This window comes from Fundulus heteroclitus, chromosome 14, assembly GCF_011125445.2.
Source record: "Fundulus heteroclitus isolate FHET01 chromosome 14, MU-UCD_Fhet_4.1, whole genome shotgun sequence".
In the NCBI taxonomy this organism is placed as follows: domain Eukaryota; kingdom Metazoa; phylum Chordata; class Actinopteri; order Cyprinodontiformes; family Fundulidae; genus Fundulus; species Fundulus heteroclitus.
In genome coordinates this window covers 26,199,941-26,223,592 of record NC_046374.1, presented here as the reverse complement: position 1 = coordinate 26,223,592, position 23,652 = coordinate 26,199,941, and the positions used below count along the sequence as shown (strand labels likewise).

At 41.7% G+C, this 23,652-nt stretch overlaps 1 long non-coding RNA gene across 1 annotated transcript in view; it reads left to right on the top strand.

The window, feature by feature from the left end:
* Window positions 1-3,032, top strand: part of LOC118565739 — a 28,403-nt gene extending 25,371 nt beyond the window's left edge. The window contains exon 4 of the long non-coding RNA XR_004932562.1: window positions 3,006-3,032. This is a non-coding gene — a long non-coding RNA (uncharacterized LOC118565739). The remainder of the gene's footprint in view (window positions 1-3,005) is intronic.
* The last annotated feature ends 20,620 nt before the right edge of the window (window positions 3,033-23,652 follow it).

Sequence of the window (23,652 nt, the reverse complement as noted above, 5' to 3'; positions counted from 1 at the left end):
GTGGCCTTGCTGAAAGAACAAAGGCGAAACAGCCAGTTACCTTTTCTAGGACTGCCCGGGTGTTTGTTTCAGGGTTTTAAACGCAGTACCACATTGAATAGTCGCGCCCGAAGAAATCTTTCTGCATTCCAACAGTTTCAGCTTAAACTGTTTTTTTTTTGTTTTGTTTTTAGAACAGTGGCTTGAATTCAAAACAAAGATGATGCATGTCCGAAGTTGCTTTTTTGAGACCCTGAATTTAAACACCTTGCAAAATAACTTTCACTTTCAGATGACCATTCAGTATCAAATTAAAAAAACATTTGATTAATTCTAAATAAAGTCACTTTGTTTAAAGTAGCTTCAGAGTTTGAAAGCTCTTTTGTCGTTGAGCTGAAACTTGTAAACTGTAAATAGCTTTGGGAAAGGGTACAGTCTACATTTGGTCTAATGTCAAATGTCAATGGCGTAGTTTCAGGTAATTATTGACTTCAGCACTGATGGACACTTAATTCCTGGGTTAACATGCTCATTTTCAAGTTTTCTGAAATCAAAACACTTTAAGCAAAGGACTTAGGTCCCTTTTAGGCAAGAGGGAGGTGTCTAAGTTGCTTGGGTGCTCAGGGACAAAGACATTGTAAAGATTGACTTAGGCAAGGCCAGGTTGGCTTCAGAACTCAAGGGTTTGATGTCGAGATAGATGGATGGATGGATGGTCCGTGGTACCAGCTTGTTTAAAGATTTAAAGCGAAAATCAACAGGGGCTGCAGGAGTGCACCATTTCAGATGTATAATTTCTTGCAGTCTTAGACACTGGACCAGGTAGATTGAGACAGTGTAGCTCACTGGATTTAAGGTGAACATGGAAAATGAAAACAGAGTGTTAGATGTTGCTGTTGCTTTACCCTTTAGACTAGGCGATGTCAGACGCACATTTCATTTCTAGCTCTCTAAATCAACCCCGCTACGTTCCGCTACATGGGTTCCCGTGGTTCGACAATGCCAGGTTCATATTTGAAAGAGGAGCGTGGCTGCGCGATTTGCGACGCATGAAAGGCCAGAGGCAGCTTGGAGAGGGGCTTTTCTATATAGCGTTAATACAGAAAAACATTTTGTGAAAATCGCTGGTGGCTTAAAGCAGCAACCTGTCACTCCAACCCCTTTTATGAAACACTTCAGCCTTGGGCTGAGACCCCTTCAGACCATCTCAGCGGGATTTCTGAAAGGACCAAGGTTGCATGGAGGGCTGAAGTCAGGCTGCTGCTGTTAAGGGCACCTGAGTCACCAAACAGGGTAGAAACGCCACCGTAAAGGTGAACTTTTGTAAGGCTAAGCGGGCTTCGTAGCTCAAGGTTTTTGAAGTAGTGGTACCAGAAACTATACGATTCAATGGGGGAAAAAAAAAACCTCACCAGGACTGAAGGACATTATTTGTTGCCATTATAACACATTAGATAGGTTGTGATTGAACTTGATTTTGTAAAGTGCCTTGAGATGACATGTTTCATGATTTGGCGCTATATAAATAAAATTGAATTGAATTGAATTGAATTGTGGGGAAATATGGCTGCCATCATTTGTGCAGCTTTTAGAGAGAGACTTCTTTTTACAGCTATGTGAAAGAGTTGTAAAAGAGGCTAAATGCTTAGAAGATCAAATTGACAATAGTCGCCTTCATAAAACACTGAAATGTCTTCTGCCCATCTTGGTTGGATTTCGAAAAAGTTAGTAGGTGGAACACGATGGGGAAGGGGGTTTAAAAGTCATGTAATGTTTATCTAAAGCTGTAAGCTGTGATCTAGCGGTCCATACCTGGTTTAGTTCCCTCTGTGTCGCCTTCATTTATAGAGCAGCGCCTCATTACAGGATGTGGTCTGCTTAATTAGCGATTTCTGAACAACCAGAGGTGACCAAAAGAACTCCTCTTTATGGTACAGAGCTATTTTCTAAAAGAAAAGCTAAATACCTTTGAAATTTTTTCAAGTTTAAACCTTTCCATTGGCTTTCATGATGAATTTTTACAAGTTACGATGTCTAATCGCTGTAGAAATATCATTTGTTCACTGATCACACTTTTATGCCTGAAATTAGTTTTAATTTCTGTGACTGGAGCCTCGTTTCCAGAGTCTGTGTCTGACTGAGGAAAATAAAAGTTCAGGAGTAATGGTAAATGGGCTGAATATATATATATATATATATATATATATATATATATATATATATATATATATATATATATATATATCACATTCGAAACCCACCTTTTAGTCTGTTAAAGACGAGCAGTCTTCAGCATGATAGCGTTTTGCAAAAGAAAATTTTTTCTTTTGCTGCTAGGGCTGTAATGGTGTCCCTATTCATGCTGAAAATGTTGGGTTTTGCCCTGTTGGTTCACACGTGTAACCAACGAATACGGCCCGCGTCAAACCCAATGCACATTGGGAATGTTCTTGTGCCGAACAACATCGCAGCTCTTCACGTTCCGCCATGCAGATTTCAATAGCTGTACCAAAATAAACATTATGAGGACATGCAGACAATATTGTGATGAGGGGAGGCTGTCTGACTGTCGGGAGGGGGTTTCCCACCAAGCGTGATTCCGGAAGTGTTCACTGGATTGTCTATACATCAAATCAGCTCCAAAGGGTTTAAAAAAAAATTATTATTATTATTAAAGGTTGCCAGTCTTATTTAACAAGTGTTTAACAGCATCACCGACCATTCTCAAGCGTTTTTGTCCAGCTACAATGTTTTTACTGACAAATTCACACTTAATCTCCACTCAGTTCTATACTGGTCACTTTTTGAAACGCTTGAACGATCAATGAAATGAAACTGTCTGTAACATTCTTTGTGTATTGTTGAACTAAGAAAACATCTTGACATTTCTATCGTTTGTGTTGATTGAAACGTTCCAAAGGTACTTAAAGCCTGTAGTGCACACCTAACTGGGAATTTTGTGTGCTCTTGCAACCCTTGTTGTTAACAATTAAAACTTCTCTTTTCTTTTTTGTTTGTTTTTTTAGAATAATGAAGAAAGTGCTGGAGTCCCCCCCCCCCCCCCCCCCCCCCACCCACCTTTATGGAGCATAGGGTAAGTCAGGGGTCCACCCCCAAACCGTTGCTGCTCACTGCTGCTCAGCTGGCTGAAAAGGGTCTGGAAACAGCTTTAAAGCTACAGTAGGCCAGTGTTTGTCATGCAGCTTACAAACTGAGCGCATAGTCCAACTAACTAACTAGCTATTATCTACTTTTATCTCAGAATAATAGTGCTGCAAAAACTACTTGTTAATTACTACCTAATTTCGTGAATGTTTTTACCTTTACCTTTATATTTATGCTCAGTTAGGACGTTTTTTTTTATTAAAGCTTATAGATCACCTTTTAGTTTTTATATTTATGTACATGTTGGGTTTTTTTTACTCAGGATGTATGTTTTAGAAAAACTTTTCTAGCCTATATGTCTAACAAAAAAAAAAAATATATATATATATTGGCTACTAATATCTGCAGGGGTGGCGTGCTTGAAGGGATTTAGGTTTGTAAATCATTATTACCGGGCTGTCATGTATTTGAGTGTAGCTGTGATTACACGAAGAGCAGAAATCACCGAAATGCCGGCATATTTAAGGAATGAAAATGGCAGCATGACCTTTACAGACAAACGAAATATGCAATTATTCCCCCCCGAAGCGCGAGAAGCTCAAGATTAATGCTTTGGAGCAATTTCACAGAGGAGCGTGAGGATAGTTCAAGCCAAGAAGCCAAATAAAAGCTTCATTTTCTACTTCTTCTCACCAAGGATTTGAGCCGAACTGTTTGGCCTGAACTGCTGTACCTTCCTATGCTCGTCTGCCATGTGAGCTTGTGTGTTTTTTTTTTTATTTTATCTGTGGAGCCTCGTTGGTTGAGCTCAGCGGTGCTGCTCTGCTTTGTACTGTATGTACAGTACAGTGTGTGTGTGTGTGTGTGTGTGTGGAGAAGCAGGCTAAAACACAGGCCACATCCACAGCTAGGATCAGGCTAGTGTTGCCATGGTGAGAATCAAATCCACAATGCAGGATTGTAAGGAGACCCCCGATTGGCCGACATGCCGAGGCAAGCCGCCGGCCGACCAATGAGACGAAGGCAGAGCCGGGGCTGTTGCTAAGGGGAGTAGCTAGGAACAGTCAGCTGGGTTCTCTCTCTCTCTTTTTCTCTCTCTCTCCTCTCCCGCTGCTTGATCTACCTTTGCCCTCGTTGACTCCTTCTCCCTCCTCCAACTCCTCTCTCCTGCATCCCCCTTGCTCTCTCTCGACATTTCTTTCTGCACTTCTACACGTGCAAAAGAGGAAAGAGCACATGTTGAAAAAAAATTCCCTGAATATTTCATGCTGTTTAGAACTCAGTTCATATCCTTAGAAGCGCCACACAGAAAGCGGGATGTGAGGAAGTTTATGTGCTTATTTTTCCCCCTGTTTTATACCTGGGCTTTTTCTCTCTCTCCCCCAATGTGCGTCCTTGTTTATGGACGCTAGGGTTCATACAGGGGTTGAACATCACTGATTCTGTTTAACTTGATCAAGCTCTGTTTAAAAGAAAAAAAAAATTAAGTGCTTGAAAATGCTCAAAACTATAATTGCGCTAGTAAATATTTAGTTTTTTTTAGTTATAAAAGATGGGAACAAATTTCCCTGGTGATTTGCCTCTGAGACAAAGGTGACCTAAAGTTTATCTGCCCTTCAAAATCTGTTATCTGTGTTATAAATTTGTAAACGTTTTATTGGAGAACGAAAAGGTTCATGGAGCTGACTAGCTGGATACATTCTTGAATCTTTTGCATTATTTAAAGAAATGTAAGTAGTACGCTTTAATTTTTGAGTAAATACAGAATAGAAAACATATCTTAAAGAAAAATTACCTTTTATAACTTAAATTTCCCACCCTTGTTTGGATGGTATCAAAAACCAAAAACATAGTTTATATATATATATATATATATATATATATATATATATATATATATATATATATATATATATATATAGATAGATAGATAGATAGATAGATAGATAGATAATAATTACAGAATAGACATTTAAGGTTTTTAGGATCTTAATTCAGCGGTTCACACAATTAGCACGTGAAAGTTGTTTTTGTTGCATAATATTTAATATGTAAAATAATAAATAATAACATCATTTTAATTTTTTATTTTTATTTTTTATTTTACCAATTTAAAAAAACAACAACACATGGCTGTATTCCTTGGGATTTCATGCAACAGACCAACACAAATAGTTCATACATGTGAAGTGGAGGAAAAATGCTGGATGATGTCTAACATTTTTAAGAAGATAAAATCTTACTAGTTCAGGCATTTGCATTTCGCCCCTCTGAGTCAGTGATTTGTAGAATCTCCTTTTGCTGCTTTTACACTCACAGGTCTTTGCAATATGCCTCTACCAACATTGTACATCTGCCTGCTGAAATGTCTCCCAAAATGTAAGGTAAACTACATTTAAGACAGCGTGTAACTAATCATTCATACTTAAGTCTGGTAAAAACTACTTAATTGGATTTAGGTCTGGACTTTAAATCAAAGCACCATCATCTAAGACCACTTTAGCTTTATATTTAGGGATGCTCTCATCTCCCTGAAGGAAGGACAACCTCTGCCTCCATCTCATGTATTTTAAAATATTTAAACCCTCAATTTTATTTCAGCTTTATAATTATTGTGTTTTTCTATCAAATAAAATTCCAACAAAATATACCAAAGCTTGGTGGTTTTACCGACTGAAAACGCGCTGAAGTTTTCTAAAGCGTTGTATGCCGATGACACACCTTGTTTGATAGTAAGCTTTGGTGCTATTCATTCATTAATGATCAGAACATCATTATAATTCTAGTGTGATACAGTTCCTGGATGAGTCAGTCCAACCTTCGTCTGATATCTGATTCCTTGTCCCCCAGGCAGAGCAGACAGAGTGTCGTTGGATAACCAGATTGAGGTGAATGAGGAAAAGTGGGTTATGACGCTGGACCACTGATGATCAATAATCAAACTGTGCCATACAAAGGGGGTCCTTCTTCATATAGTTTTTGCACAGGCGGGAAAATTGTCACCCTACGAGCAGACCAAAGCAGAAACAAAGCATCTGCTCTTTCTGCATATTTCTCTCTTTACCCCCTCCTCTTTTCTCCCTCCTCTCATTTCCTCCTTCTACACTTCCTGTTTCCTGACTCTCATCCTCTCTTTGTTCTCACTCATGGCTCATTTTTTTATTCAACTTCCTCTGTCATTTATCGCCTTTTTTCCCCCCCTCCCTTTGTAAGCCCCCGTGTGCGTGTTTGTAAGTTTATGTAATGGATCTATTGTGGTCGGGCGAAGGCTGGGAGGGAAATCTCGCCCACTTATGAATCAAACTTTGCTGACAGGGCATAAAAACCCCGTGACCACCGCTGTCGTTCATTCACAATAAGCCGTCCTTTCAGGAGAACCTGAGTGAAGAGAGATGAGAAGCAAATTCGGTGCTCTCTCCGTGTGAAAACCAAGGAATTACAGCCGTTATTAGTCCTGATGGCACTGGTTGTTTGTCTGGAAAAAGCTCACATCAAAAGTAGGAGCACCATCTGGTTCTTAGCTCTGGGACCGGTTTCGTTTAGGTCGTCGTCTCTGTCCTCGCCCTCACTCCTCTGCGTTTTTGTTTACGCTCGTCTCTGTCTTCTCCCCGCAATATTAAAGGGACGTATCCATGGAAATGGAGACAAAAATATCCAGGAACAAGAAGGTTTAGACATGCTCTGTGCATCACACTCCACGAGGTTTTTCCACCTCTGCAACAATGGAAATGAACACGTGCCCGGGCGCGCACACGCCGAGTTTTCCTACACTGGTGCAAAGTCTCGGGGACTTATTGGAAGAGAAGCAAGCAGTCTGCCGCTGCCATGGAGTTTAAAAATAGCAGAAACACACGTGCCTTTACTCACACACTCAGCATGCAGCTCAGAAATGGATGAAGCATAAAGCATCTGTAGCACTGAGGCTCGTCTCGTTCTCCTTGCAGTTCTCGTTTTCCTTCTTTCCGACTATAAAAAGAATCAAAATGAAGGATTCAGGTTAAATCTCTCATATCACAAGCTCTGCACGCGTATTTGCACCTGTGGTTTTCAGTCATGCGGTCACAACAATTCTTTTGTTTTTTTTCCAAAGCAGACGTTTAGTCTGGAGCAATGGCAAATTTTAAGATTAAAGGCTGCACTGCAAAAAGGGAACTAAAAGTAAGTAAAATATTCTTGAAATTTGTATATTTTTCCTTGATTTGAGCAGCTAAATAAGACTATTTGCCAATGGAATGAGAAGTTCTACCCCTAGGATAAGATAATTAGACATCCTGCACTTGAAATAAGATGATGGAGATGAATTGTTCTTATTTTAAGTGCAAACATCCTATTCTGTTGGCAAATAGTCTGATTTATCAGCTCAAATCAATTAAAAAAATACTCTATTTTCAAGAGGATTTTACCTACTTTTAGTTCCTTTTTTGCAGTGTAAGCTTAGGAGGTTAAAAGGCCATAAATGACAGTTTTACAGCTTCTCCTTTACGTTTCTGTTTAGGCTTCCAGAGCTGCATAGTTTTATCCATTTACATGTCCGAAGTAGTGTAGTAGTGAAATATGTAAGACTGTAAAAGTAACAAAACAAGCACAAGGGTAGCCAAGAACCGAGAAGAAAGTTGCTGAAAAGGTGATGATGATGCTTTTAGAGAGCCAGACTCGTGCATCGACCTATAACACCCAATGGCCACCCAAGTTGAAAGCTGTGATAGCAGCTAAGTTTTCAACTCCAGTGTGAGCTCAGGTCATCTAGGTTTGAAGGTGGAATTTAAGGAGCTTTGAGCTTAGCAGACAGGCGAACGCAACGAAAAGTGGAAAAAACGGCAGTACAAACAATGACTAACACAGTGAAAGTATGAATATCAGGGTTTCCCGCAGCGCTATCTTGGCGACCGCCTTGCCAAACTCACGGTACCGACTCGCCAACATTCAAAAAAAATATATATATATAATAATAATAATAGAAAACTCGATATGCTTGCATGTTTATTTGACGTTAACACGCGGTTCTTTGTTGTTGCTTTCGCGCGTGCATATAGTGAATGGCAGGGCAAAAACACACGGAGTTCTCGCCGTAAAGCAAGACCGACTCTCCCGGTGTTGCACGAGACTTCTGAGCCTGTGGGTGCGGGCCGAGGGCTCCTGCAATTGCAAGTACGGCATTTCCCCCACAGACCACCAGGGCGGCCGAGAAAACCTTTGTTCGACCTGAAATGACTCATTTAATCATCCAAAACGGTATGGAACACATTAATTAACTGAAAAATGTTGCATAGTATGCCTTTAATGAATCAGGGAAATATTTCTTAATTTTAATGGCAATGGACGAATCGAAGCACGGAATTCTGTTTCACAGAAAATTTGGGATTTAGATCCAAACACACGGCTCACCAATGGGGCTCTATCCAGGTGTAGTCCCATGCAGGTAAAGGCTGAGCGCTGTAAGCCACACCCATTTGATTCCACAAGCGCAGCTACATGAGCTGAAAGCTCACACAACTCGTGAGCTCGGCTGATCACCTCCCATGATGAGAAAGGACGATACAGTGAACCATAAAGTGAGCTACATCGTTGCATGCTTATTGCTGGAACTTCGAGGTGAAAGAGGTTAATGGTGTCTGTCACTCTGGAAAGGGTCACAAACACATTTCTGAGGCTTACGGACTCCAGCAAATCTTCCACGAACAGAAAAAACGAGGGGCATTGCTGGACCTTCTAAGAAGTGACCTGCACACCAACATGACTCCAAGAGTGCATCCAGAGAGGTCATAAAGGACCAAGAGAAACATCTAAAGCATCACTTTCCTCAGTTAAGCTCACTTCATGATTCAGCGATTAGAGACGGGGCAGCATTTGCATTGATGCGACAGTTCATAGATGAACACCAATGCTGATTAAGAAGAGCACAAAGAACCAATCTCATCCATCCATCCATTGTCTTCTGCTTATCTGAAATTGGGTCATGGGGGAAACAGGTCCAAGAGAGAAACCCAGACATTCCTTTCCCCAGCAACATCCTCCTTCTCATTCTTGGGGACCCCAATGTCTTCCACGGCCAGACGGGATAGATAATCCCTCCAGCATGTTCTGGTCCTTCTCTGGGGTCTCCTGCCAGTGGGAGGTGCCTGGAAAACCCACAAAGGGAGACGCCCAGGGAACATTCTGATCAGATGCCCAAACCATCTCAACTGGCTCCTTTCGACACAGGGAAGCGGTGGCTCTAATTTGAACTCCCCCTACCAGATGCCGGAGCTCTTCGCCCTATCTCTAAGGCTGAGCCCAGGCCTCCTCTGACGGAAGCTCATTTTAGTCGCTTGTATATGAGATCTTGTTCTTTTGGTCATGATCCAGACCTCATGGTCATAGGTGGGGGTCAGAATGTAGACGGACCAGTAAATCGAGAGCTTTGCTGTTTAGCTCCGTTTTCTACACCACAACAGAATGGAGCAGCACCCACATTCCTGCAGATGCAGCCCCAACCAATCTGTCCATCTCTCTTTCCATCCTACCGTGACTCATAAACAAGACACCAAAATACTTAAAAGTCCTCTGCTTGAGGCAGAGACTGGCTGCCAACCAAGAGGGGGCAATCCAGCTTTTTCCAGTCGAGGACCACGGCGTGAGACTTGGAATCGCATATCATATTTTCCAAAAAGTCACAATAATCCCCCAAGTCGATCTTTCAGAGAATCAGGCACTGAGAGTAAAAAGTGCCCAAATAAATTAAAGAAATAAACAATTTATGCTCCACTTTCCACCACAACTGTCTCCTCCATGCATCACAGTGGCTGTTTATTATTCATCTGATGGGTGCTGTGAGAAAGTCAGAGAGAGAGAGATGGTGCAACGGCGGAGGAATTTGCTGTCTTAAAAGATGTTGAAAGACTGCGGGAGGAGAAAGATGAAAGCAAAGCAGAGACCGGAGAGGATTACACACTTCAGGAAAACATTGGCCTTGGAAGAAAGAAAGAAGGCTTAGTTAGAAAGAGAAGAAGAATGAAGCACGAACCGAGTTGTTTTCATCTGCAAGCTTTCTGGAGGTTTGGCCCTTCTCTGCCTCCTTTTTCCTCTGTTGCAGAGCTTTTTTTTTTATCTTAATCTTATTGCCTGTGAAAATCTCAAGCTAAATTCCAGCCTACTATTGCTGATGGCACATTTTCCTGTTTTCCTTATTTAGCATCAATAAGAAGGGATGGTGGGGGGGGGGGGGCTGCAAGTGCAACTAAAGACAAGAACTGTCTCTTGTGGTTGCCCTTTGATGTTGCTTCTGAAACCATTATTACAAGATGAGATGCAGAAAGCTTGGACAGCAAAAGAAGTTGATTTAGCAGGAGGTGAAAGTGTTTCCGTGCACACTGGCACAGATTACAGTAGAATCTGTCATTTCGTAAAATCCTAACAGTAGAAGATTGTTGTAGGATGGAAAAATTCACACCAGTGGTTGAATGCGGTCAGATTTTTTTTCCCCTGCAGTGACGGCGATTTAAATAACTGCAGTGAATGTCATGCGACCCAAACCCAGAAAAAAATGGTGTTGCTGTTAATGGGGTCACTCGCCTTTACATCTCATCTTGATTCACCGGTGATAATTATGCCAAAAATCAAGCAAATCAAGTCAATACTGAAATGATGTTTAAAACAATTATTCTTTAAGCTGGTGACTGGAAAAACGGCGACGGCTTTGAAGTAATTTGCTTTGTAAAACGTAAAACCATAATCTTGACGTAAATACTAAATTTTTTTGTTGTTGTATGTAATTACCGATCTGAGTAGACCGGATATTTACAATCAAAAAGCAGTTATTTAGTTTAGAAAAGGACAATTGTACATTTTGTTAGGGCTCTGACTGTAAGGGAATTAGCTAGCTGTGGCTTGGTCAGAGCTTTACGGCAGGAGAGGAGTCCACAGCTGGACCGCTGTGCATCACGAAGAGTTATATACACAATATACACTTTTGTTTATAAAAGTCTCTAGCAACATGAGAAAAATGGACCACAAAAAAAAAAAAATCAAGAGGGTCAGACAAGTCGCTAAATATAGCAACATGCTAGCTTGGTTAGCAACAGTGGTTCAGGCTCCTAAAGAGGGAAACCTTTCAGTATAACAATACCGTTGCACATGTAAAACTAGTGGTCTTTTTTTTACAGTTATGTTATTTGTTATAGCTTGAAGCCAAAATTTAACACTAAATTTGATTATGTTCACTGCCCCCCTATGACGTAAATAAATTAATGGGCGGATGGTCTTTGCAAAGTCTTGGGTAGGTCTTCTAGAGTTTCTTATAAATGCAATGGTATAAACGTGTTTAGAGACTGAAGGGAGGGAGTGATTTAAATTTAACCTTTTGAGACACTTTACCAGCAGTTGCCTTCAAAGACTTGATTTGATTCCACTTTTATAGCTGAATCTGTGAAAAACACCAAAGAAAACTGCTTCGCATGCAGAAAACCAGATTTTAACCCCAACAGTTAAAGGAAGTGTTATTGATCAAGTCTGGCTCTTTGAAAGCAAAACTTGTAAAAAGGTGATTTCAAAGTTTTAAACAGAAATCCGTCATAAGCATTACCTTCTTGTGAAAGGAAGTGGGTAAATTTGTCTGAGAAACACAGCAGGAAGTAGCAGGCTATGTTTTGTCACCGTCTGTTCTAAAAAAAACAAAAGTTCATGTCAAAATCTTTGTGTTTTTAGTTTGAAAAACTAACTTCAGGCTAATGAGCCTCACCCAGGGAAACCTTCTGTTGTCTAAAAGCTAAAGTTATGGCTAGGAACTCACTTGCTTGCCTGAAAACAAAACTTCCTTTTCCTTTTTCCGTCTCTCCGTTCCTGTTTTCCTTCACTGGGATCTGACCTATTGCTGGATGACCTCATCTATGAGGGGCTCATTTGGGGGATGGGGAGGTCAGAGGTGAATATATGTGTGTGAGTCTGACCCTGTTGGGGCCCCCGGCATAGTTCGATTAAGAGGTCGTACGGGGCCCCCCATCTTCCTCCATCTAAGGTTTCTATCTATTGAGCTCTGTTACTGCCCCACATTTTGTAATTGGAGTGTGTGCAGTGTCTGTTTTCCAAGCAGCAGTTGCGCAGGTGGACGACACAATCAGTGAGTCCCATCACTGTCCGCCGCTGTATAAATCTCTGCCCGTCTACTCCCACTCCACCCTTTCATTCACCGTCTTTGTCCTCCTTCCGGTCTCCGGCTTCTCATCCTCACATTTCATCCCATCCTCTGTGCCTTCCACCGGTCAGGTGAGACCGAGGTGAGGGGAGCAGAAGGAGAGTTTGCCTCTCTGTCTGGAGCCAGCGGTAACATTATACCTCAGCAGAGACAGACAGAAGAAGGGCCGGCCGTAAGTCGAGACCGATGTCATTTATTTTGGAAAAAAAACGAAGTATGAATACTCACATAGACTGCACCCTAAGGCACAATGTACAGTGTTTAATCTTAAAAATGCATCTTTTATCCTGGTGTTCTGTGATGTGATCCTAGTGCAATCTTGAGGTGGACTCGGAGGTTTGTCTCTGATTTATCAAGGAAACTGGGGCAGATTAAGCCGCCTTCAGGCTGGTATCTTCTGAGATGCATAAGTGAAGGCATTTATGCTGTAAATGTGTGTGCATGCACACATTTCTAGCTTCTCTTTTTTTACTGTAACCATTTTCCCTATTGCATGTTCAATACTGATTTTAGTTGTATCCAAATGCATTTTTTTATGGATTTATTTTCTTTTTCTTATTATACTGATCTATAATGGACCATATAAGGCGCTCCGATGAAGCTTGCGGGTCCAAATGCATTGGTATGTTTTTATAAAGCTGGTTTCCAAATTTTGCCCCCCTCCGTCATTCCACCATCATCATTAATATTGAGTCTGCACAAAAGGGTGTGTAAAAACCATCTGTAAGGCAAAGCAAGGCAAGTTTATTTATATAGCACTTTTCAGTAACAAGACGATTCAAAGTGCTGTACATAAACAAAAAAATATTAGACATAGGAAAAGCAAAGGAATAAGCTAAGTAAATCCTTGGCGACTTCTTTCATACATTAATAAACATAAAGAAAGACTTAATTGTTTGTATTAATAATAAGAAATAAGCTAAGTATATTCTTAGGGATTTCTGATCTAAAGTAATTTTGTCCAACTTTTCCAAAGCTACAACTAGAAAAACTTTTTTTGTTTCTTTGCTTCACTGGAACGAGCTTCATCACTAAAAATTCAAAGCTTAAGTTGTTTCTATTCATACATTCCTTAAAGCTACAAAGCTAAGGTCTCTGATCTGACCTTTCTAAACCACAGCTAAAATGGAAGAATTCTTTCTAATCATGATAAAGTTTCACTGAAACGAGCTTCATCACTAAAATTTCAAAGCATGATTGTTCATATACATAAAGCCAAAGCTTGAGGTCTCTGATCTGACCTTTCTGACACTACAGCTAAAGCAGAGCAGCAGAGTAAGAGAATAAGCACAGTAGAGGTGGTGTGTGTGTGTTTGTGTGTGAACTGTGGCAGATAGCACTTGCAGCCAGAGTCTGATAGTGATGGAACATTATCAAGCAGTCCAGTGCGCTCTGTCCAGGTCACAGATGTCACAGAGCGTCTTGTTTACACACCATCCAGAAGAAATTAACATTGCAGAGGAGCCAGTTTCGATAGCAGCATTTGTTTTGGGCAGGCAGACTCTTGTTTTTCTGTCTGCCTTAATGTCTCACTGGTACAGCTCAATGGCATTTCCAGAACAGCCACAATTGTTATCATTCTGCCATGTTCCAGCTTCGAGCTGAACAGATAAGCTCAGGCCAAAAACTAAAAACTGAAAACATATGTTTATTGGCAGCGATAGCTTCATCAGTTGAGTTAAAATCTGAAAAACAGGGTCAAGCGAATCATCTATAGAAAGAAGCCGTGGAGTTATTGGCAGCAGCAAGTTAGCCAACGGGCCTCCTCCAGCACAGCTAAATAAATATTGGGCCCGAGGCAACTTCTATGAAGGTGAAACAGAACATAAAGGGAATGGTGGGAGTAATGGCAGATAATGCATACCAGTGGAGTAGTAGGAAAAAGCAGCAGAGTTAATAATAGTGTTTAGTAGTTCCTCTATAGCAGCATGACTTCAGAGATTGTTCAGGAACCTTAGCCACTCTAAATATAAGGTTTATCAAAAAAAGGTTTAAGCCTAAACGTAGATGAGGTTCAGAGCAAGCAATGGGAAATTGCTTTATTATATTGTAATTGTTTGCTTTCATTCTGAGCATTTGCTGAGGATTCTAGGCAAATAAAAGTTTATCATCATACTTTATTGGTTTTCACATTCATGTATCTGTGTCGCATGAAGTTCAGAGAAGTTTGACCCACTTTCTGAAAGTTGCTCAGTCTGTTCGTATCTACTGAGCCAAGACGACTCGTGGATCTCTTGAACCTGCTGGCTGCGGTTGTTGTTGTTGGGGGGGAAAATAAGCTGTTAAAATCTTAATTAGGCAGATGTCATTGTCTGAGTTGGAAGCTGCTGTAAGAGATCTAATTAGTTGGCACCAGCATGCACAAAAACGCACATTATACCCACAAATGATTGCATCAAATCAGAACCGCCATGGCTTTTCTTATTCAGCAGCTGTTTCCTTTGACAAGGATACAGTTGAATAACAATCCTTTGAAGTATTCATCTTTAGGATTGTAATTATTAACGTTCTTGTGTAATTGTCCCAAACTTCTGGTTAATAAACCAGATTTTGAGCCACTCAGCTGACTACCATTAGATTTTGCTGGTTACTTAGTAATAATTTTTTAAATAATCCCACTGTTTGATTGATCTTTGTGCTTTTGGAAACTCGAAGGACTGATCTCAAATATTTAAAGGAAACAAAGAGAGCAAGCTACAACCTCATCAGAAAACGACAAACTTGGGTAAATAAAATGCTAATTATTAGACAAATTGATAAAAAAAACACAATACAAATCTGCATCTTTAGAAAATGAACTTTTATCAAAATAAGAACAAAAAACAAGCATAAATCCTATAAGCAATATAATCAAAAATATTTGTGAAATCTTACATGATGGTTTGCATTCAGGTTACTTGTCCAGAAGGAACGTGACAACCTGCGCGTTGTTTCTGAGCCCCTTTGCTTCCTTAAAGGATAACTCAGCCCCAAATCAACAATTTTTTATGCCAATAAACTATTAACATGGTCATCTTATAGTACTGTCTACATATCCTGGTCATTATTTTGACAAATTAGTGCATCTTTGTTGAAACCCTTCTTTTGTGTCAGTATGGCACTCTCCTAGGTTTAAATGGTGGTTTTGTGTTGAATTTTGAATCCGTATTGGTATTGGTTCAAATGTTTTTGTGACATAATTTGGAAAAACTGTTGTCAGCACTGAATATGGCAAACCGTTTTAACATTTATTATCATTATAGATCTCTGTCATTTTGATTCATTTTGACAATATATTATATTATATATTATATATATATTATATATATATATATTATATATATATATATATATATATATATATATATATATAATATCTATCTATCTATCTATCTATCTATATATATATATATATATATATATATATATATATATATATATTGGACCCGTGAAAAAAAAACCTTCATGTCATATATTGATTTTTCAGTAAAATTAACACTTTTACACTTTTATTCTGCACCACTCTTGATTATAATTTTTTTTAAATTTATCATTTTGATGTAAAGGTTGTAGCTATAACCTATAGGTTTGTTGGCTGCAGTGATTATTATAAAGTCCAACAGCGGCTTGAAGGAAAGACCAGCAATAACGCTTCTATGTGCATGATTCCTGGTTTATAATTGTGACACTTGGCCGTTTAGATCACATGTAGACGTTTTCACATGACGCCTATTTTCTTTGATGGGTCAGCCACATTGTTTGCCTATCGGCTTCTTGAAAGAGGTGTTTGTAATTTCACACCATTTTTTTGTCTTTGTGCTTTTGACGGTTTCGTACCAACGCCTTTTGCTGCATCCGCCACGGGACGTTTGCTACCAACCATGCATTGATTGCCCACAAGAGTGGCGGTTCTTTCTCATTTTGACACCTTAACATTCCAGGTTTTCTCCTGTCTCCTCATAGTCTTCCTGCAAGCAAAGGGTGTAAAACGTATGGTTTCAGAAATTGGGTTTGAAACGATTTGTTTGTGGGTACAAAATGTAATTACTGACCCAGAACTTTTTTTGAAGGACCATCTTACTTTGAATCTATCGGGATAGTTTTAGAACCTGGAAATCCACCTTAGACTGACTGCTTGACTTTCCGTGAAAGTGGCACTACTGAAACGTTTAACTTGAAACATTTACTCTGATGTTTGTACAACCAGGTTGAGGTTCTAGCACAAACAGCTTTGTAGGCCCCCGCAGTTACAGTTTCATGGTGGACAGGCCCTCACCAGACTGAAGGGACCAGATGTGTCAAGTGGTTGAGCTCTGGGCACAATGGCCCCCCCGGGACACGCTGAAGTGCTTCGGGAGGGCTGGAACTGGGATTTCTCCACCACCCGTCAGCCGGGGCTTTTTCCCGGGCACCGTGGCACAGTGTGTGGCCTGGACCGGGGCCAGGAGCAGCCCGCCCGCCAGGCCGCCTGCCTCTGCCAGGCTTCCCTCCCCTGAGACTAAAGACAAAGCTGGGACTGGGCCAGACTCTCCACGTTCTTCATTTATGTCTCCATCATTCTCCTCCTTCTCCTGCCGGAGTTTCCTTTTTGCTTCTCAAATAACTCTTGGATTATTTGTACCTGAGCTCCAGTTTATACGCTGTGCTCTCCCCGTGCTGCCTGTGTGTTGCAATCTGATGTTTGCCTCGCTCTTTCTGAACGTGGTCGAACATAAATCAGTTCCCACACCCTCATACCCAAGGCCATTGTTCTCACACCTGCGCGTGTGTGTTTGGCCCAGTGTGTGCACTTTAAACCCCCCTACGTTGCGCCGATCCAATAACAGTCAAGCGTGTCGGTACCCCACGTACATCCCGCAGCACATTCACACAAATACAGTTCACACGCGGCCCTCTCACACTCATATAAACAGTCATACAGGCCGGCTCTTCTCACACCCACACGCACACATCCTTCTGCTTCCCTCTGTGGCGGTGCGGCCGATGCACTCTGCTTGTCATCCTGCCGCTGTGTGTGGGCTCCACATCAAACCAGCTGTGTAACCAATAAAGGTTAGCGCTAGCCGCCGAGATCAGACCAGTTAGCATGTGCCCGCTCTCTGCCGAGACTTGAGCACCTTATCCTCCGCCGCCGCCGCCGCCGCCGCCGCCACCCAGGGTGCGGCCTCAAACAACTCCGGCCGTCTCGAGCACACTGGAGGTAGATTAATTTTCCTTCCTCACGCCTGAGCTGTAATATGTTTATTGTGACATTTAATCCACCCCTGTATCTTCCCTTCTGTTTGACGTTCTCTCGCTCCCTCTATCTTGAACCGTAAACGACTGTCATCTTTTGTTTGCTTTGCTCTTTTCTATCACGCTGCGCTCCACTTTGTTTTCCTTTCTCATAACTTTCCAACTTCTGCCCGGTCCGTTTGCCGTCTCATAATGAGTTTGACACCTCATATGAAGGAACATAAACTGTATTTTATGATAATTAACAATATTTTACATAGCCCTACCCTTGATCAAACCAAAAGTGACCTTCTGGCAGAAAAAGCTCCCTAATCGTACCTGGAAAACTGGCATTAAACAACCAAAACTGCTCATTTACAAATTGTGGAAAATCAATTATAAATGTAAAGTGAGTTTAGTTGATGAGCAAAAAAAAACAAAAACTGGTCTCTAGGAGCGTAGGTATACATTAGAAGAGTGGAGTTCTCAGGGCCGAGGATGTTTTATTATGTTTTTATTATGTTTAAAAAGGTAGATGTCTCTCTGGGGGGTCTGGATTTCCAACAAAAGCATTGCACTGAAGTCCTTTTCCATCTGAGGATCACCTTTTGCTTTATTAGATATATTATTTTATAAAATAAAGTCAACAGTCGGCAGCAGGATGGCCAGTGTCAGAAGCTGAAATAAGGACCGCCTCTTTTTGGGGGAGGGTCTAACCCTAATCTCTAATACTTAGTTATGAGACTCCTGTATCAATATGTTATATCCTAAAGAAACGTAACTTTTATAGTGAAAATATGTGACTAGTAGGTTTGGTATTTTAAGGAGATAAAAAATTGTGGATATTAGGTTATTTTCTTAGGTATGTCTCAATTCTACTTTTATATATTTTTAAATTCTGCTCATGAAAAATACTATAATCGATTTAAATTGATCAAATCTGGTTCTAAATATGTAATCTAGTTTATAAATATATTATTCTATATCGTGTGTAACAAAATAGTTGCCTACAAAGGTTTTCAAATTAAATTATTGCGCCCTGTATGCGTATATTATTTGTGTTTTACACTTTGTTTTTGCTGTGTTTGTTTGTAAACAAAGCTCTTTTGTGTATATTTACCATAATCACGTGACCGAAGGTGTGATATTGCGCATGCGCGCAATGTGAACAAGGAGAGACAATGGAACCAAACAAGTCAGTACTAGCTGAGGTGCGAAAAGACAGAGGTAAAGTAACCCTAACCCTGTAGATCGGGTTGGCCTTCGTTGATCTGTCACTTTACTGCCAGGCATTGCAGGACGTTCTACTGGCTCTTACAGTAGCTGCGTCAGTTCTTGCCATCTTGCTTCCTGATAGCTCTGCAGTACTGCAGATAGCAATAGTTATGTATTTTCAGGCTCAAAAAGGACCAAGTAAACACTATCAGGATAAACGCTTGGCATATGTTGCTTTATTTGAAAATGAAAATGTGTTTTTTGTTTACTTTTTTATAGTCATAGTACATAGCCCGACCCCTTTAAATGTTTTTTTTTTTATTCTTTTTGTCCAACGTGCATCGATGCACGCTGCAAAAAGCAATTCTTATGGGACATTTTTGTAAAGACCTATTCAATAGATACAATAAAGTCCGGATTATTCCGTTTTATTTTGAAAAAACAAACTATATTGTTGCACCATACGGTCTACATTGTGGATCAAACACATTCTAATAACTTTACACTAGAATTTACTCCATAATGAGAAGTTTTTTTTTTTTTCTTTTTAAGTGGCTGGAGATAAAACCCATTATGTTGGTAAATTTTAGTTTGATCAAAACACACAAAACTTTGGTCGCTCTCTGAGACGCAACGCTGTGGCCGAGCCCACATTCCACGCGGTGAACTGCTGTGGCCTTCAGCTTTAACTCCTCCCGCTCTTCAGCCTCTCCTCTTGACCTCATTGACCTTCTCTAACCCCCACGCCAGAGTGTCCAATTAACCCAGAATCGGGCAGATTTCGTTTAAGGGAGAAACGTCAGGATGCATCATGTCAACTCTTCACGGTGCTGCATACGGTTTTTCTGTCTGGTCTTTATATTTCTACAATCTTTAACAAGTCAACCCTGGTTTTCTCACGTGTTCTTTCTCTTTTCACTGCCTGCATTTTGTGGCGTAAAATGTCTTGTAAAAAAAGTTTTATCACCACGCAGTGATGTATAACAACTTGATAAACCTGCAGAAGGTCAATCACAGTTGAATTGGAGAATTTCACAGACTTTTTGTCATATTTAAGTAAATAAAATCAGTGGGGGTGAAACTGTTGATGTTTTGGGTCGCTGTCATGGTGGATTCTATGATGATCAGATGGACAGATCCAATTGGAGCAAAGCATTTCCCAAATTATGACGCTCCCACCTCCTTGCTTCACAGCTGGCGCAAGGTTGTCTACGTTCTTTCTGGCAACTTAAGTCTTTCAGGTTGTTTTTTCTTTTTTTTTTTTTAACGGTTCACGTTTGTTAATGGTGTTGCTAACGATGCTAGTGCTGTTAGCGGGCCTGTGTCCTGCAGAAACAACCTGCTCTAGAGGATAGGCTGGAGTTTAAGCTGATGCTACCAGAGCATTTTGCCCCCGGTTCAAGTTGAAGATGGGGTCTTTGGAGAATGCGTGGATGGACCAGATCAAAGCATTTTATCCTTTTGCATTCTGAGAACCAGCTGGGTCATTTTTAAGCGAACGTTTGAAAGCAGCTTTCATTTAGTCTCCTTGGGTGTCGACTCAAGGGGCACGTCGACCTGATCGTACCGCCGTGTCTCGGCGCACGTTTAGGGGAGGCAACATCGTTTGAAGTTTCTGTCGGGCTGGCTCCGAACCTTGACATCAGCCAGTCCCTTCATCTCTGTGCGCTCCTCCTATCACCTCCTTTCTCCTCCTCCTCTCCTTTGCACCCAGCGATCTGGTCAGACTCGCTCAGGAGCGTCCTGCTGATAAAGTCCGGAGGGGAGGTCTCCCAGTCGTCCGACGGGAAACCCGAAGGAGTGCCGGTGGCCAAGTGATGATGGCTGTGCGGCGAGGCGAGGCGAGGCCACGCTGGAGGTGAGCGCAGCTGTTTCATCATCACTCTGCAATCAGCTTTTGACTCGCGGGGTTATTTTTACTCTGCAGCCAGAACCTGCAACCCCCCCTGACAAGTCGCCGAGCGCCAAGTCAGACACACACCCTGAGGATTTCCACTGAGTGGGGGGGGGGGGGGGAAGAAACATAACAGTGACTCTTCAAAACTGAAACACGTCCACCTTTGTCGGTGACACTCTTCTTCTTCACGTGGCTCCTCGGCAGACGCGGAGCAGCTGCGTGTGCGGTTTGCGTGTCTGACAGCGGCCGGCTGTGTGTCTCCTGCAAACGCTGAGTTGTCTTCCACCCCCTACCCCCCTTCTTTTTTTTTTTTTTTTATCAAAGCGCCGACAAGATCACACACAAACAGCCACGTTTAGGTCACACTGCTCCTTTAAGAGGAGCCAGATGTAAAGCATACAGAAGTGTCTGTTTTCTTTCTTTTTGATCTCGTGTGCACATTGCTCCTCTCATGAGGAGGCTTCCTACCGTATTTTTTTTACCCTCCCTCCCTCTAAATCTCCAGTTTGCCTCTTGCCCCCCGCCCCACCCCACCCCGCCTTCGTTTTTTACGTGCTGACTCGGCATATGTGGAGCATTTAATGAGGAAATGCATTGCAAATTTATTTAACGGGGTCTGTGTGTGCATTCTGGGCTCGGCTTCGCGGCTCCCGCAGCCAACAAGTCTCTGAACGGGACTCATTACGGCACACGTGTTGGCAGAGGGACCCTTGAACAGTATTTACTGTATAGTGGTCCATAGGTGGCCTGATTGTGTGTGTATGTGTGTGCTCTGTGTGTGTGTGCTCTGTGTGCACGCACACATGTGTACAATATGTATTGACCTTGTCTCTTGTTGCCAGTTCCAGGAAAGGTTGATGAATAAATAAAGCCCTGACGCCTTCCCAGCGAGGCTGCTGGCAGCGTGCAGTGACACCGCACGCACACGCCGAGCCATCTCCTCCCTGTTTGCAAGGCCGTGTTTGCGCAGTGGAATAATGTTGGTTTTTCTGTAGCACTTTGACCCGGCGTCGAGCCTCGTCGCTGCCTGAGCTCACCCCTGCAGCTCTGAGTTTAAATTTAAGATGTTACATGCTCGAAAAATATTTATACTGCTTGGACGTTTCCCTGTTTTTTTTTTTTCTCACTCCAGAGACAAACAGTATTTTATCGGGATTTAATGTGATGGAGCACAAAATAGCTGCAACTGTCTAGCTGCTTTGCAAAATGTACAAACTGAACATTTTCTGTATACATCTTTGCAAAAATATCCAGAGATTCCAATGAGAACTTCTGTCAACATCAGTTTTCAAGTCTTCCAGAGATGCTGAGTTGAATTTATTTCGATCTGGGCTTTGACTAGGCCCTTCTAACACGTGAACATGCTTTGAGCTAAACCACTCCATCGCATCTCCCCCTGCATGTTTAGGAGCGTTGTCCTGCAGATAAACCTCCACCCAATTCTCAAGTCTTTCTTCCAGGACTGACTTGTTTTTAGCTGCATCCAGCTGCATCCACTGCTGAGGAAAAGCGTCTCCTCATCTTCGTGCAGCCACCGACGATACAGTTTAAAAATTGTTTGCTTCTAAACGTTCGACACAAAAGCAAAAATGAGGTACTTTTTTCATGCCACTTTACAAAACACAATGATGCATTGCTTTACATTCACTCTTACTGTCTTCCTTGGGAAATCCTATTTTTGGGGTTTAACAGCAAACTTGGGGCTCTGCAAAGCAGAAGTCTTTCCAACGAGGCATAAACAAGATGAAGATTACAGGTGGACAGTGGAAGAAACGCCCATCAGCTGTGAGAAATCGTCTTAAACATGCACCAATTAAAAAAAAAAGAAAACGTGTAGCACATGTGCTGCAGCCTTGACTTATCGCTTTGACATCATTCGGTCATCTCCACCCAAGTTGTTTTCATTCCATCGCATACTTTGGGCCGCAGCTTGAGCAAATCGTTGCGACATCAGCTCCACTTTTAATCTGCAAGAGCTTCTCCTTTCTCCAGACGGACTCCAGACGGGAAACCTGCAAGACTCGAAATATTTCCGTTCCCGACTTTTCCTGAGAGCGGTTCGCAGCCTTTTCTGCATCACCTCAGCAACACGGCGATAGACCAGGAGCACGGACACAGCTCTCATTAAAACCATTATAACTCATGTTAATGGCTGCCTCGAACCCAGGAGAGCCGAGGGCTTAATGGGGAGCATGAATCATAGGCGTGCAGGTTACATGTGTCAGAATTACTTAACATGCCAACAATGATTTGCATTTTAGCTTCGCCCATGTCTGACATTTGTCTTCATCCGTCGACATTTTCGTTGGATGCTTTCGGAGCCCGCATACGGCGGTTGATGAAAAGCCGGGTTCTCGTTTAACGAAACACAAGTTGTCACGTGCGTGTTGCTGAAAGTGGACGGCTTTGATGGGTTTCGGTGGGAGCGGGAGTCGCCGTGATTTAAGTGAGCCGTAAATTCCCCCCCCCCCGGCCCGGTCCGTGTCCCCGTCTGACTCCCGTCGACGTAGCGGCTCGTCATGTTTTTGAGGTCAAGGCTGCGCACATCAGAGGGTTTTGTTTTTCTGTTCATACCACGTTTGATGAACATTGTCAGTGGTTCTTTTTAAATTATTTTTTATTTTTAAAGAGAACAAAAACAAGGCTCATTATTACAGTTTCTAAAGCATGACAGATTTGGTTTTACAGGATTTTTTTGGGTTACTTTTCTTGGAAAAGAGCTGAAATAAACTTCAATTCAATTTTATTTATATAGCGGCAATTCATAAAACGTGTCATCTCAAGGCACTTTCCAAAGTCAAATTAAAGCAGATTATACAGATTGGGTCAGATTATACAGATTGCTAAAAAAAAATCCTATCCAGCAGATTGCATCAAGTCTTAACAAGCAGCATTCACTCCTCCTGGAGAAGCATAGAGCCACAGGGAGAGTCGTCTGCATTGTTGATGGCTTTGCAGCAATCCCTCATACTGAGCATGCATGGAGCGACAGTGGAAAGAAAAACTCCCCATTAACGGGAAGGAAAAACCTCCAGCAGAACCAGGCTCAGTATGAACGGTCATCTGCCTCGACCCACTGGGGGTTAGAGAAGAC